This window comes from Drosophila teissieri, chromosome 3R, assembly GCF_016746235.2.
Source record: "Drosophila teissieri strain GT53w chromosome 3R, Prin_Dtei_1.1, whole genome shotgun sequence".
NCBI classification, from domain to species: domain Eukaryota; kingdom Metazoa; phylum Arthropoda; class Insecta; order Diptera; family Drosophilidae; genus Drosophila; species Drosophila teissieri.
In genome coordinates this window covers 7058568-7075795 of record NC_053032.1, presented here as the reverse complement: position 1 = coordinate 7075795, position 17228 = coordinate 7058568, and positions in this window count along the sequence as shown.

The following is a 17228-nucleotide window of genomic DNA, read 5'->3' as shown; positions in this document are numbered from 1 at the left end:
TTTTGTTCCAGACATGCCAGTCAACTCTTTTTCCATGATTTGCTGGCAATTTTTGAGACCGCCTGCTATGAAATAGGCTGCGCAATGAAAAACATTTTGCCTGGAGCAACCCCTTTCCCCATTTCTCTCAGCTTTCCGTCTCATAAATGTTTTAAAAGAGTGCCATTTTGAGACGAGTGTCACTTGTCTAAAGACAACAGCATCACTCACGCTCGTGTGAGTTCTTTTTTGCAAATGAAAACCCTCCTCATCGCAAGCTGAAATTTGTTATTTTCTCACTGGCTTCTACATAGAAAATTTTAATTTCGAAATGCCTGCCAGAATGCCGAGGGTATTTTTGGTATTTACGTTGAGGTTTTAAGTGACACGACGACGAGTTAATATCATAAAAATATGAAAATTGTGTTAGACACAGGCAAAGTCTTTGGCGTAATAATGAAAGAGGGGAAAAGCCTAATGTGATGACTTATACATATGTTTACAGGCTGATTTCAACTCACTTAGAAAACTTTGTGATGTAACGCTCTGGATGGGAAATACTCGAGTAATTACGTAAAATTGCACGACAACTTGGGCTATTTACTTTTCTGTGGGGAAATCAATTCCCCTCAGCGCAAGATATAAATGAACCCACAAAATCCCAGATAAATATCTATTAGCCAAGCCGAAGAAGGCAGTGAAATCTGCTCGTGCCACGCAGTGTAAGACATAAACTTCACACGCTCGCCGCACCATGACTTTCATTAGAGCCGGAATTGTTTTTCCGACTTGGTCTGGCTTATTTATGGAGCCGAAGGAGAAACGGTATTTCTTTTGTTTCACTTGGTTGGCGATAATAAAACCGATGACGAGTATGATATGCATGTGTGGCAGCCTGGTCGGGCAATGAAACCGTCTAAGATAAATGGATCAAGTCTGGACTGCACAGAGAAATGAGAATCGGAAGTTAGTCAATCTTTCTGGGTACAAATTTTCTATAACAAATATTATACATTTAAAAAGCCTTTAAAAAGCAAAATGTACATGCATAAATGCCATAAATTCATTTTATGTTATGTCTGTAATATACATAATAATATTACTCCACTTGAAAATAATAAGAAATACAACAATAATGGAGCAATACAATTTTAAACTCGTTATTTAATGGTATAGACTATCATTTTTAATCCTATCTTGCCAAATAATATATAATATAATATTCTTAGCTGCTCTATTATCAAATGTCCCCTATTGGAACTACTTGAATTTCGCATTCAGCTTTCTGTTTGTGTGAGCCAACCGAAACGGAATCGCAGGCCGACCAATATCAAATCATCCAGTAAAACAGAGCACAATGCCAGCGCACTTGATTTATGTTTATTATGTTGCCCTGCCAATATTATGGGCCAGGATCCGGACCACCCCTGTTCCGAACTTGTTTATTACAAGACAATGGCGTTGACAACGGAAGGAAACAAAACAGAGGGCGCAAGAAATATGGTGGCTGAGGAAAGAGCACCGCGACTGGCAATTAATATTCCATTCGCCGGCTCTGTCAATAGTTAACTACTTATTTTCGTGGCACACAGTGCTGTATTTAATCATTCATTCACCGCTTTCCGTATTCAAGAGCCATTCACATCGCAGCAAGGGAACCTTCAAATGGGATCCATTATGAGTCTGATACTCAGGACTTGATTAATTGAAAATAAACCCAGTCCTAGACGCTCTGTTTCGGCAACAATGCCAGAGTCATCAACTGAATGGGAAAAATTGAAAAACAAAACTGCGAGGAAAGCGGGAAAAATCAGAAAAATACGGAAACGACTACGGAGACTATTAATGCCCATTTCAGTGCAATGCCAAACAATGCGAGTGCACATGAAGGGAAATGAAACTTTTGTGGTGCATCATTCGGCGACAATGACATTGGCAGAACAAAACCAGCGATTCGCTGTGTGTGCAGCAATAATTTTTAATCCGCCATTGTTGCACACGAATCTCCATAATTACTGCAAAAACTTTTCTGTTTTCAGAGCACTCTTTTTGGGCGCCTGATAACCTTGAAATCACTGCACAACGAGCTTGAGGCTTCTTTGGTGAGCGAGGGTCGGCGTGCAACGCGTCGTATGCGTGATTTTTATGCAAATAACCAACAATACACAAACAAAGTCCAATGCCAGTGCGTTGCTCCATTTTACGGCTTCAGAAGAAGAGCGCCGGCGAGCGTTGGAGTGTGAAAAGACCAGCTTTAAATAAATTAAACGTAATGCGAACAGTGTGTGTATGAACTGGTTTCTGGGTTGGTTTGTTAGTTGGTTGGCTGGCTTTGAAGGGTAATTTTTTCAGAAGCTGCATGAATTGCATAATTTGTCTAACAACTTGGATCAAATTCAATTGAAATGGATGCTAGAATTGATGAAAAGCCTTTCGTAATAATATTAAATTTAGTTTGATAAATTAAAATAAAAACCAGAGAGAATGCTACAGTCGAGTTCCCCGACTATCAGATCGACGTTACTCAGCTAGTGAAAGTGTAAAAGAGAAATTTCAACATTTTCAGGAATATTGGTAGAAATTCGGGAAAAAAATAATAAAATAAATGTAAAACATTTTCAAAAGTGTGGGCGTGACGACATCAGTTAACAAACTTTTACTGCGTGTTGCCTGCTATGTCTCTGGAATCTGTCTGCTAATCTGAACTTTTTAGATTTTATAGTTTCTGAGATTTCTACATTTATACGGACAGACGGACATGGCTAGATCGACTCGGCTAGAATATATATACTTTATATGGTCGGGATCGTTTTCTTCTACCTGTTACATACTTTTAACCAATCTAGAATACGAGTAACGGGTATAATTATGCTTTTATCAAAATAGTTCGATTTTTAGCAACAAATATAAAATTTGTAAAGTTACATTTTTGCTTATACTAAAATCAAAAGAATTCTTGAAGTATTTTTATTTCGAACATTATAATGAGTAATTATCGTTAGAAGCGTCTTTATCTTTTGTCCTGTCCAACAGAACCAATTTTAAAGGGACAGTTTTTGTGTATCCTTTTTCTGTTGCCAAACCTTGACTCGCTGACTGATTGTCTCATTGTGACCAGAACACACTGGCTGACATCTGATGTTCATTGTCAAAAATGCATCACAGCATCAACAGCCAGCCGAGAACTGTGCTAATTTGTTTTTGCACTTGGTGTCGTGTTTGCTTTATGTGTTTATTTTTATGCCATGGCCATCTGGCCAAAACAAAAAGCAGTGGGAAAAACGTTGCAGAAAGACGGGGAAAAGCGGCAGGCAGACAGCATGTCAATCAAGCCCACGCTTTGGTTGAAAGAAAAACCCCGAAAAGGAAAAAACGAGGAGGCGACAGAGGAAACGCCACCAGTGCAACAAAGTGTCTTCATTTTCCAGCCAGCAACTGCGATGCTGAGGAAAAGCCGGGTTACTCGGGGACCCTCCGATGTCTGTTGGCTGTAACTGCTGCACCAAGTTATGAAAACAAAATTAATGTCAGGCGCTGTGGGTCAGGTTGGTTTGCACACCCCACTTAACACTTTCAGCGCATCTTCAAAGAGATCTTGGTGCTGAGCAAAATAGTATCACATGATTTCATATCCATCTGTATTACAAACTTAAAAATTTGTATAATTTGGTAATATTTTTAAATTAGTAAAAGCATGTTTTCACTAAGGAATTTTTCTAATCGAATATTCTTATAATTTAAATAAAGTCCTGTACAGTTATATATATATGTTACTGTGTATAATTACATACACCAAAACGTTGTACTTCGCATGAATAAAACGGTGACTACATTTCGAGTCATATTTTTTAGAGTGTGAGTAACAGCTTTAGGTCATCAAAGCAAGTTTAGTTTTCGCCCTTCCACTCACGTTTTTGCCGCCTTTTCGGGCGACCTTGTTAATGACAAACAATATACATAGTTTGTGCGATGCTTTTTCATCTGACAAATGACCGCTTGGAGGCTTGAGTAGATGTCTCTGAGCAAATTCACAGCATCAGGCGTCTGTCAGCACCATGGCTGATTTTTCCGAGACCCTAAATAAATTCTCCTCGTGCAACTTCCTATGCTGTCTGGCCCGGTCATTTTATGTGAGCAATAAAAAAGAAGCCATTTCTCGGGGCTTTCAAAAAGCAGGCGGCATAACTTGGCTGACTTAATACAAGAACTGCGTGTACAGAGAAAGGAAAAGCTCTAGAGAACATAATAAGATCTAAAAACCAAGTTGAAAGCAGACCTGGTTAATAAAGTTTTAAGGCAACTATCCAAGCAGGTGAAATTTAAAACAATTATTTGTATATTACAAAATTTTAAATACATAATTACCTAATATTTTTGTAAGCAACCAGTTAATTAACTGGTACGTGATATAATATTTTATCATTCATGAGTTCAGCAACGGTCATAAGGAAATGGTAAATTATCTTTTCCAGTCTACTAAGCTGTACGCTCGTTCCTAACCCCATTGCCTAGATTTCTGTCCGACGGAAATGTCAACACAACAACAACTTGCCTTTGGACTCATTTTTATGACCCGAATTATGCAAAATTTGTTTCGTCTTTTTATTGGCGTAGCAAAAATGTTTTTAATACGCAATGGTCTGGAACCAGAGTGATAAGCCTAAATTGCAGGCAGACCTAAGCAGACAACAGCGAGGAGGTATAGGGAAACATATATATTTTTTATTTAGCAGTTTGTTTTGCAGCCCAGGCTGTTGAGCTGTATTTCTATTTGGGACCAGCCCGAAAATTTCCCATAAAATATGGGTCAGTCCGTTGTTGATTGAGTTCTGAATGGGCACTGTGGCTCAGTTACTGGTCAGTTGAACAGTCTGGCATGTGAATTAAGTTGTGAGTGAGGGAGAAAATTGAAAGATAATACAAACAAAAAAGAAAATGGGAAAAAAGTGAAGGAGTAAGAGTGAAAATTATATAAACATGAGATTGTGTTCTGTTTACTTGGCTCATGTTTGGAGCAATCTGTTGTTTTAGCTTTTTTGATTAGAGCAAAACTACTGAAGTTGTAGGACAGGGTGAAAGTTTGAACGGTAGCTATGTCATTCAGGAAAATCTATTCGCTCTTCTATCTTCTATCCGCCTCTTCAAAACAATGAAATGAAAAATTGTACAACTCATCATCTCTTTTTAGAAATAATTTACATCATTTTATAATTTAAAAATATTTGAAGACAGTCCTTTTTCTGAGATGTTAAATAAATCCAAACCTTGTATTTTTTTATGATATTCTGTTATATGCCAACGAAATGTTTTTACAAAGTGAAAGTGAATTTTTGATTAAATCCATCATAACCAATAAGTTTGTACTGACAGCCTTTTTCTAAGGACAGCTAAGGTTATTTAAAGGACATCAAAATTCAACAATTTAACCAATTTACTTCCAATCTCGGAAAATGCCAGCAAACTAAAACTCAAGCGGCACGGAGACAACAAATGCAATTAAATTCTGCATACAAATAGTCGCACAGTAGGAAAACTGAGAGTCCCGTTCGGAGGCTGCGTAATTTTATTGCATTCAATTACATGCTGGCAACAATAAAATCCTTGAACTGCCGGCCCACATCCTCCACTTTCCGAAACCACTTGGGCTGACCCACTTGAGCGACCCAGTACTTGAAAATGAGTCTCCAAGGAGCGCACCACATTTCTTCCTTCTGCCGCCATTGTCCTTGATGCTGTGCGCCATTTTATAATAATTGCAAGACTGGGAAGCAGGCAGGACGAAAGGGGAGGACAAGCTAAAAGGAACCGCCTAAATACAAATTGTACGCGACCCTCAACACAATATATTTTAAGCCAGCACACGCCCACCCTTAGAATATTTCCCTATTTTTGTATTTTTGCTCTTGGGGTTGCTAGATTTCATAAAACTCGGTGTGTATCTTCCATGTGTGAAAAAAATCAATGGCTTTAAAAAAACTTTGCTTTCTTGGTTCTTTTTACTTTTGTAGTAACATTTTTCATGGATTCTATTAAAAATTAAAATAAGTTTTGTCCCGCCTACGAAACAATGTAGGTTTCTGAATATTTATAACATAATATTAATATTAACGATAATGTTGTACTAATATTAATACAAAAATGAAACACGATTTCGCAATGAAGAGCATTATAAGCACGTGCGAACTTTTAGCAGTAACTGAAAATAAACATTTCCCATTGTTCTTTGAGCGCGAATAAAATGTAATCACTTTAGGCCCAAATTTGTCCCACTTAAAATAATATTTAAAATCAATTTGCACACAAAACTGATTTAGTTGTTCAGGTCAGGGTTGGACTTGGACAATTGATAGCCATGCGAAATTGAATTCACAAATTGAATTTCGGCTAAATGGCAAGCAATCAATAATAATCAAGTTTCAGTTGAATGACACTGATTAAAAATGAGAGCTGCATTGCGTGATACAAAACTGTTTATTTCTAGATCGCATTACACAAACGTTGTGGGAGAAAGCGCAGTGAACACCCTTTTATAAAAATAACAATTCAAAGAGAAAAGGACCACTATCAACATGGATTTGATTCGTGCCACTTGTACGGTTTGCTCTTTCTAGGAGAGCCACCAGATAACAATCAACGGCAAAGCCAGCACTCAAGCCACATCCACCACTCAGTAGTCCACAGAAACAATTCGTCCCAAATATTCCCTTCGATCCCCGGGCGAAGCTTTGTTGGTTAGCACATGTAAAATGCCAAAAACTTTGAAAAGGAGCCAAAGCGATAGACATCAATTTGAAAAATGGTCCAAAGGAGCGGGAACAACGAAAAACACACACGGCGAACAATGGGCAACCCAAAAGCGGGGATAGAACAAGAAGGATGTGTTTGATTCACGATTTAGATTTGGAAACACTCAGTATTAGGAACTGGGTTTGCCTATATGCACAGGAATATTTAAAGTAGTGTTTTTTTCGTGGAATGAAAACCTGTTTTGGCTTTAGTCACCAGCTTTGTAAATTTATGTTTTATATTTACTTTTTCATCATTATCATTGTAAATGAATGGTTACATTCCTAGTATAAAGATATGACTTTCATTCAGTCCCCGTTAAAAGTGTGGTTATATCAGAAAGACTCAAAGTCCGCTAAAAGAACTGTTCATACGGATTAGTCACAGACATCAACAGCTATCCCAGGACTCTCCAAGCCAGACGGCGACCTATACTTAACGTTACTTTTGTGCTGGAAATTTGAGCAGTATAAGTTTTGACAGCCAGCTCACACGGACAGACACACGAGATTGCCCGGACCGACCAGCAGGAAGCGAGCAATAAAAAATGTTACATGGATGGCAGGAAAAGCAAACTAACGGACACTTACTGGCACCCACACAGAGACACCCTCACACACACTCAGGTGATGGCTGAGCCATAACAAATGCTTGGCCATACGTCACTCATACGCCAGGTAGCCCGGCAGGATACGATGCAGGCGGTAGTAAGTCTTAAGCTGCTGCACACAAAAAAAAATAGGATATGGAAGAACTATACTTTTCTTATAAGAAACCATATACAAAATTATTGGGTTTTCTTATTGTAGCATAATATTTCTGAGCTTCTTACAAAACAAAAGTGTTGTCTTTGTGCATTAGTCTCGAATTCAATTATTAAAAATAAAGCATTTGTATATGATTAAAAGGGAGCTTCCATTCTTATATATTTAACTGTAATGAAATCGGATTAAACCTATTTTAAAAATCAATCTTATTATCTTATTATTCTTATAATCTTATCAGTCGGTTCCAAAATCGCTTTCTGTGCATCAGTGAGCTGTGAGCTGCGTCATGCGTACTCAAAATAAATGCCCTTCGCCAAACAGGCGTTACCGAAGTGCTGGCTAGCTGGGCCAAATTCAATAAAAACAAATTGATTGCTTCGGGGGATTTGCGTGCATGCTGAAAGGCAAAGGTAAACACCATCCGCATCCGCATCCGCATTCGCCTCTATTCGGCGTACCCCACCTTTATGTTAAGTGGCACCTGACAGATTGTCAGCAGAGGCGAGGGCGACAAACTAACGCTGCGAGCCGACTTTCTGGAAGGCTGGAGGGGGTTTGTACCTCAAGCACGTCAGTCGATCAATATTTGGCCAGCGGCGAGGATTTATGCCAGCTCATTTGAATGCGTGCCTGCCACACAGTCCTAGTGTTTCCGACTTGACAACTTGATTTGGATGCGAAGAAGCCAATACCCAAGGCCTGGACTATTCCCTGCCACACACATGCCGTGAAGTCCTGGCATAAATTCCAAAAGTAGAAAACATCGTTTGTTGCTCATTTGATGTGCGCTCACGCATGATTCCATCGGACTTTCCGGCTGTGTTTCAAGGCGATTTATGTGAAGGACAGCAGAAGTTTGCTTTCGCATTTTGGCAAGGGACATAAAACACATTAAAGTCTCTTTTACGACCGCCATAAAAGTCAAGTCAATTCGCCTGCTTGACCCTCGAAAAGCACACAGTAATATTGTACTAAAAAAGGTGAACATTAAAAAATCATGAAATCTCTACGAGCTGAGGAAAGTGAACTGAAATCTCGAATGTAATGATATTTCTTTCGGGCTTAAAGAAAATCCATAGAAAATTTTAAGCAGTTACCGAATATCTCCTCGAGATAGATGAGAAACCCTTTGGAGTAATACCGATTCCATATTTCTTTTCTTTCATTTGTCTAAGGCATCAGCCATGCACCTAAAAAAAAAGATGTTAGAAAATCATTGTATTAGAAATAAAGAATACCTTTCATTGACTTAATCTACCCTCATTTAACTTTTTTTAAATATCTATAAAAATGGCTTGAGTATTTTAATTTTCTAACTACTTAGGAGAATTGTTCTAAGTGCAGGAAATCATTCGGATTTCTTTGTCACGAATTCCTGCTCAACCCAAGTAAAATCCCCCATCACAACAGCATGAATTATTTCGAAGCCCTGCCACACGCACACTGTTGAAACCTTAGACAGCTATCACACAACAATACAAATCCATGGCGTACAAATATAAACATTATTTAAATGTTTCCCAAAAATATGCTACAGCAAAAACAAAAAATCCGAGCAATATGAAGCAGAGGGAATGCAAATGTAAAGGCGGCAGCAGTAAAAAGTGGGACACAAAGGGGCCAACGGCGAAAACAAAAATCAAATAAATGGCAATTTAATACACTCAACATGCCATTTGAAAGCACCAACGATTGCTGTTTTTATGTTGAAATTGTTATTGAAGCAACATAAATTTGCCGCACGAGTCGTGTGGCGCAGTTATTTGAATATGGCCGCACAACAAAGGAATCTCTCCCATAGATGGGATGTGGCGGATTTGCCAAAAGGGTTTTACACCGAAATCAACCAAAATTAAATAAAACTCGAACTGGAATTGTTTGCCGTCCGCCGCACTGCACGGTATCTGCGAATGCGTAGTCCAATTTATTTTGTAAGCCGCCGAAAATGAAATAAAAAATCTGTTGACCAGCCGCCATTGCAAATGCGATAACGGCTAACAGCCCTGCCGGATGCGACTGCAAAGGACACGCAGGACACCCTCAGCCAGCACATTTTGTTCGGCATACGTCGGGCGCGCGGTAATTTGCTTTATTTAATTTTGGCCAGTCGTAAATCTGAGTCGGAAGACAAACAGACCCTGCACAATCAATTAGCATCAATTAAGGTGCTCAATGAGGCGTAGGACGTGGATCCCAGATGCGGGCGATATATCCACGTCCTCCCGCCCCCAACTCGATTGCAATTCCAAGCTCTTCTTGCATTGTCCGTCATGTAAATGATAACTAATTACATGCGGATGGGAAAACTGCCGTTTGTGCTGGCCGACGCCCGATGACGACGATGCCGTTTGCTCTGTCGCCTGCAAACTTGTTCGAGCGTTGTGTCAACTTCTTGCACAGATAATGAGTTAATGAGTTTGTCAAAGTTGCTGCAGCACAAGTTGGCCAAGAAGACGGCCTCTCAGCAGCAGCCAGCTGCCAAGCAGGCGGTGCATGCTAAACGCCAAGGGGATCTCCTATGTTTGCAGTCTGAACTTGGCAAAGGATGAGATAAGCGCGTTGTTTGCGAGAAAGACATTTCTTAACTCTGGCTGCTCTTGCTCACATTAATTAACAGTAGGCTTTTAGTTTCGCTCAACTTAAATAATATGGATAGCCTAGTAAAGTCTTATTGAAGACAATTTGTAGAGCTGTGCTCCTAACAATAGGTGGTCTCAATAGGTCATCTCGTTAAAACATGTTGAAAACTGTGCAACAATACCATTTTGAATGGGAATGTTTGCCATTCGCGCACCGAAATGAAACGAATGAAATTGATTAAGCCTTGGGCCTACGAAAACGGGCCAGGGACTCGATATACATACATATACAAGCGAATATAGAAATATATTTTCGAGGCACAACTTCAATTGTGCCAATAATTTTAGAAATTTATGGCTTAACTTCTTGATTTCGCATTGAAATTTTACGCACTACTTGCTGCAGCCGGAAACTTTGACAATAAGCAGCGAGGCCAAAAGCGTCGAATCCAAAGCCGGAGCACCCATAAAACAAAGCAAACGACCAGGCAAACTGTGGGTCACACATTTTATGAGCCAACTCTGAACGGAGGGCACTTAAACCGCAACAAAGTTGTATGTGTTTAGACTGAAATCCCGCTCCCCAGCCCACTAATCCGACCCACTTTGCACCCCATGGCATAAAATCGGGCGATTCAGCTTTTATGTGAATACTTTTCCCAAATTTATTTATACAACTCGTTGCCTTCTTAGGGATATTTAATGGCACCACACTAGTGCTCCGACTGTATTTTAATTAAGACATTTACTCAGACCCAGCCCAAATTTGCAATGCAAATGTATTGGAATTGTCCTTATGAATACCTACTATCTACCCGTCCATCAAGAAGTTACTGTAATTAATACGACTTCTATTGATTTAATTACGTGATTGGTCAATCGTTTTAGTTCTGTGTGGAGGTGTTAGTCTTAGTGGGTATTACAACGGACAGATTCATAGAAAACAACTGGCAGGATGTTTTGCAAGTTATAATTTAAATAAAGATGTACTGCCTTGCCGCAAAGAATTTCTTTATTGGCGATCTTAACACAAAAGACCCCAGCTGTAATCCACTAACATAAAACAGAGTATAAGTTTATTATTAAGTCTTTGTAATTATCTAAAAGAGGTTGAACTATGGTTAAAATATCCTGTAGATAAAATGAATTAAAATAAATATACAACAAATCCTATCTCAAATATAGATAAAAATAATTATAAAAAAATTCAGCATTAGAAAATTAAAAATATTATTAAATTGTGAGAACAAACAATACGAATACTAATCTTTTAATAGAGTAAAATTTGACAATTGATAACAAGGTAAAATACTCATAAGATTGATAGCTTTGAAAAATAATTAATTTAATTTTATTATATTAATTGAATTTTTGACTTGAGATTTTGTATTACGGCTCAAGGTGTTTTGTGCATATTAAAAGTTAAAAATTTATATCTAGGGGTTAGCTTAGAGTTCACACTGGATAACTTGATGACCGACAAACATTTCAATTTCATGCGCTCATGTTATGGACGCTTAATGAAGCCGCAAGCATTTCAAATTGCCAACCGCATAAAGTAACACGCCCAGCACTTTTCACTGCCCCTTTCTCCGGCAGATGGCAGTTTATTAGCCAATTTAAGACAAAAGCTGCGACAGGCCACTCCAAACCATACTGGGTCCTTCACTCTTCGCCTGTGGTGCGTTTTATGTGCTGCGATGAATTCTGGCGGCGGTTTTGTCGGGCTGCCATTCAGTTAATGACTGAAGTACACCCACACACACACACACACACACAGAAAAAGGAGGTGCCTCGGGGGCCACGCCCCCTGGAAAAGTGCAACTGTTTAAGTTTCAGAGCTCCCCACCTCCAGTCGAAACTGTGACAAGTGTTTGACTTTGTCTTTAGTTTTCCGCCCGCTTTCCACAGACTTTTCCGACGGCTTAGTAAGTGGTACTTTCTCGCTCTGGCATAACGTTAATTATACGACTCGTTGACCGTGCTATTGAGCACAGTTTTTGGCTTGAAATGTATTAAACTTTGTCATACTTACCACTCCTCCCCAGGGGGCATTTCCTTGACTTTTCCTCGGCTTTTCACGAAGTGTAGTTAGGGCTCCTAGGAAATATCAAATTCTAACTAAATTCAATTTTCAACTGAACTTTTAGCTTCTTTCTATATTATATACATCTTTTAATTAAGCTAGTTTTCATCTTCTTATGTGACAATTGCTTACCACGTCAGTGCAGCACTTGTAACAACAGCTTATTGCTTCTACTTTTAGGTATGTGAAGATTGTTAAATTGAATGTGCAGCAAAACGGTAAAAGGTAAAATATTAATTGAATTACTTCCAAGTTGGCCACAAAGCCACATTACCACAGTAAGGCCAAATATTTGACAGAGGCAGCTGCTGGGGTAGATTCAGTACACAGCCACAAGGACTTTATGCTGCTGGTCCTGATGCCGATGCCAGAATGCAAATCAGACAAACGCATTTCATGCATGCCTGGCACTTTGCCTCACCGTCAGCAGCAGTGAAAGTCGCCTACGTGGAAATTACAAGGCGGAGTCTAGCTGATAATGCTGAATGCCAAGCCACAGCCAGACAAAAGTGCTTCCTGAGTGCGGTTAACTTGGGAGAATTTCCACAGCATACGCTGGATATTATTATATGCATCTATACTTTTCCATTACGGCTGTTGGAGATGCGGCCCAGCTCTTCAGCCTAAGAGTTAGCAAAGTGCCTAGGCAAGACTTGGTTTCGGCTTTAAGTAAGCTCTCAAAATTTGTCTTCACCGTGAACGATATTCGTTACCTTCAGTGGGGCCAATTATAAAAATAAGAATACTTCCAAGGAATATTGCCAACCCAAAATTATTCCAAGCAGATTCAAATTCAGCATCATTGTATTGTTAACTCATTGGGTTAAAGAACATTGTTATTAAACAGCTTTAGAGACTAAGACTCCTATTCTCAATGGTAATGTCCTTTTTTGTCGAACATAATATATATATTGTTGTTATATATGTATATATATATGTTGTTGGAAATATTGAGGTTAATCTTCTTAATCTTCGATTTAGAATTTAATTAAGTAAGCATTAAATATGAATAAAAGTTCCTTTGTTTCCGAATACCCTTTCCATAGACCCCAATGTTTACAGCTTTTTGCACTTTGCCAGTATTCCGCAGACACTGCTATTCTATCATTTATTATTGAATAATGGAGTAAATGAAGAAACTTGTTCGCCTGGGCAAAGCCCATGTGTGCGAGCCAGCTAAATTTATAATGCATTGCGGCTGCTCCTGCTGCTGTTGCGGTTAATGAGACTGCCAGCCAGTGTTTGACCTGCCAGCATCCCACTCCACATATTCTTTCGCACGTGGCAACCCCGTGGGTTAGGGTATAGATTGTGTTAGTTCCCTGTTATTAGATTGCATAATCACCTCCAGACACCAGGCATTGTGTGCCACTATACGTACATATTTTCCTTTGTAATATTTTATTTTGCCAGCAAGACTTTAACTATTTATGTGCCCGAGCTACACACAAACGCACTTAGGCCCGAAAGGAGAATTGCAATTTTGGCAAAATAATTGAATATTTAAGTTGCATACAGAACGAAAGATACGTAAGCATAATAATCACCTAATATTTATTGGTATCTAACGGATACATGATAACGGATAACGGTTACTCTGTAATCACAAGATAAAGCGGACACTGCTACTACGGACAAAAGGACACGGGCTATTTTAATAAACTGAATGCGGTGTGTTTATTTTGAGAGTCTTACTGAGGCATTTGTCGAATGGCATTAATATAAATTTGCTTTATAAAACGTCTTTTCGCGCTTGGAAATACAGAGACCTAGGTTGTCCCAATTTGCCGTCAATGTGTCAAGTTGAATTTGAAAGCTTCTTAAAAACTTGAACTCATAAAACTGTGCTCCGCAAAATATGATACAAAAGTTAAACACGCTTGCCCGGGACAAAGACCTTTCGCACACACATATGGGAAGACCAAAAATAATAAAATGTCCTGGGGAGAAGAAAACATTCAAATCGTTTCGAAAATCAGGCCAAGCTTGTGCTTTTATTTTCTGGTTAGAGGAAACTTGGATACGGATACGGATTGGGGTTTCTGGTTCGCCGCAGCCACTGTGCGGGAATATCTATGCCACTCCCCACATTTTTGTTTATTTTCCAGGTCTTTGGGGAGGCATAAATAATAAGCAGCTGCACTTGCCATCGAAAAAGCTGAATTTTGCCGTGGCTGCGTTAAATATTTATCCTTTTTGCTGGCTGATTCAGTGCGTGCCACATATAATAGCATCACTCTCGGTGCTGACATCACCGGCGTTTCCAGTTAGTTGATTGGAAGGCTAAGTGCACTGGACTTTTATACACAGCCAACTAATTGGGCTAACTGTCTGACATAATCAGATTAAACCCATTGGGCGCGTATATATCCTACTATTTTTACGGACCATCCTTCATTCAAGTAACTATAAATTAGTGCTTCCATACACATAGGTACATTTTAAACGTGCTAGAGCTAAAACTAAATAAGATAAGCTCTATATTGAATTTAATTTACCAAAGCTGTATCTTTTCATTCTTTTTGAAAAATTGTATCATACAGGTAATTGATTTAAGATTGTTGTTCCTACGCTTTTTTGTGTATAGAAGTCCTCTTAACATTCGATGTTATTTCTGTGTGACCTCAGGGTTCTGGAGATGCTAAGAGGTGTCCTGTCAGTGTGCGTGCCTCACATGCAAATGCCATTAGGGTTTCTTGCCGGAGGCGTGTCTGCGCCTTAATTATGCTGCAAACTTGCCACACTCGATACTGCTGGTGTGCTCCAAGAACCAGTGGATAGGAGCATTTATAAGCATGTGGTCTGCCCACAATTAGCAAAAGTTGCTGCAGGTGTTTCATGCACAAGTCGCCACGTGTGCAGGAAGCTTCGATTCTACCCCAATATTCCTCCTGGCTGCGGTTTTATCCGTATTTCATCACAACCCCTCTTTCTACAGGGCTTGACACATAATGAAACTTGATTTAGCTGACAATTAGCAAAAGTTGCTGCAGGTGTTTCATGCACAAGTCGCCACGTGTGCAGGAAGCTTCGATTCTACCCCAATATTCCTCCTGGCTGCGGTTTTATCCGTATTTCATCACAACCCCTCTTTCTACAGGGCTTGACACATAATGAAACTTGATTTAGCTGACAGCAAAAAGTCACGTACAATGGTGCGTATTAGTAATCTTGTGTTGACTTTGTTAGCAAGCACTTGAGCATGTCGCAACGGAAAAAGTTCCCTTCGTACACACATATATCTATATATCTATATATCTATACATAGTGAATAGTAGGAACGGGCGAGTATTGTGGAAACACATAAGTGTCTGCGCGCCGGCTTATGCGTCCTAAATGGGTTAGAGGATAGGTTTTTAAACTTGACCAACTTGATTCGCAAAAGGTTGCTTTAATTAAAATTAGCTACTTCCGCTTCCTTGACTTTAAGACCCCTTAGACATCTTTAGGGATTAACAAGGAGTTTTGGAGACAACAAAAATTTAATTTAAAATTTAATTTCATAAATTGGTTCGGTCTAAAAGGAATTTTAGCGGGCTAACAGCTTGATATAAAGCTTTAGGAAAATTGACAAGATCAGCGCGGAACAACCTATATCTTCTGAGTAACAAAGACAGCTATATGGCTTATCCTAATGCTTTCTATGACTTACAAAAGTATTTTGTCTTAATGTAACGATAAAAAAAAATTTTTTTATTAACCCGTGACTCGTAGAGTATAAGGGTATACTAGATTCGTTAAATAGTATTCATGAAGTCATGAAAAAGTTCCGAGAAGATCAGGATCAATCGCGGAGTCGATCTGGCCATGTCCGTCTGTTTGTCCGTCTGTCTGTTGGTCCATTGTCTGTCCGTTCGTAAGAACGTCGATATTTCAGAAACTATACAAGTTTGAAAGCTAGAGTTTAGGCATGCAGATTCCGGAGACATGGACGCATCGCAAGTTTGTTAACTGATGTTGACACGCCCACATTAACGCCCACAAACCGCCCCAAATTGTCACGTTTACACTCTTGACTATATACTAACATTTCACTTACTATATGTATGTATAACCTAACATGGATAGATACTTAACATAAGTGAAGGGTTGAAAGGGAAAAGTTTTTGCTTGATAAAGATTTTTCTTTGATAATTTAGGAAAATAGTTCCCTACACATGTACTTGGTGTATACTATGATTGAGTTCCTTTTGTTGCATTTGTGGGACAACAAAGAATAAGATATGCACCGTCTAAGATTTTGCATCTCTTTACAAAATATTATTTACATTAAATGGTTGGTCTTAAATTTTTCTTTATTGTTCTAACCTTACGTGTACAGACATTACTCTGCTCACCTCTGGGTAGAAAGGCCAATTGCATGTTGCCCGGCATTTTGTCAGCACTTGTTGTCTGCCGTAATTACTACACGCATTCAGCGAACATTTGACAGCCCACCCACTTGGTTAATAGAATTAGACCATAAACCGCTTTATTGTCCGCAGTTATGCGAGTATATACGGTACACAACAAAGCAATTTTATGACAGCTCGCCGATTCGCACACACCGGAAATTGGCGAAAAACTTCGAGGCTGAATGTAGCTTCATTAAATTTAACGCCTGCCTTTTGCATAGGTATGTGTGTATTTGGGCAGGACCTGTGGGGCGTGGCTAGGCTGGTCAAGCCATAAAAAATGTAACTCATTTCAGAGAGGAAAACGACGAGCTCGAGTGACGCACTGCAGGTGCGGCACATTACACGAGGGGATTCCGCTAGTCATTTTGTTGAAAGTCTTTCTTTATGATTGTTATGCTGCTTATGCGTGGCTATAGAAGGCAGGGAGTAACCTTAAAAATCGTACTATAGGTAAATTAACTTTGTTTTAGAACCAGTTGTCTTGAAATCTTACTAAGCCGATAATAACAGCTTTAGATTGCCTTACTTTACTTTACTTCTTACTTTAAGCCTTCATTATATGTCATAATATTGTCTACTTGAATAGGTTATCATCTTAAAATAAACATAAGAATATCTTTTATCCAACGGATAT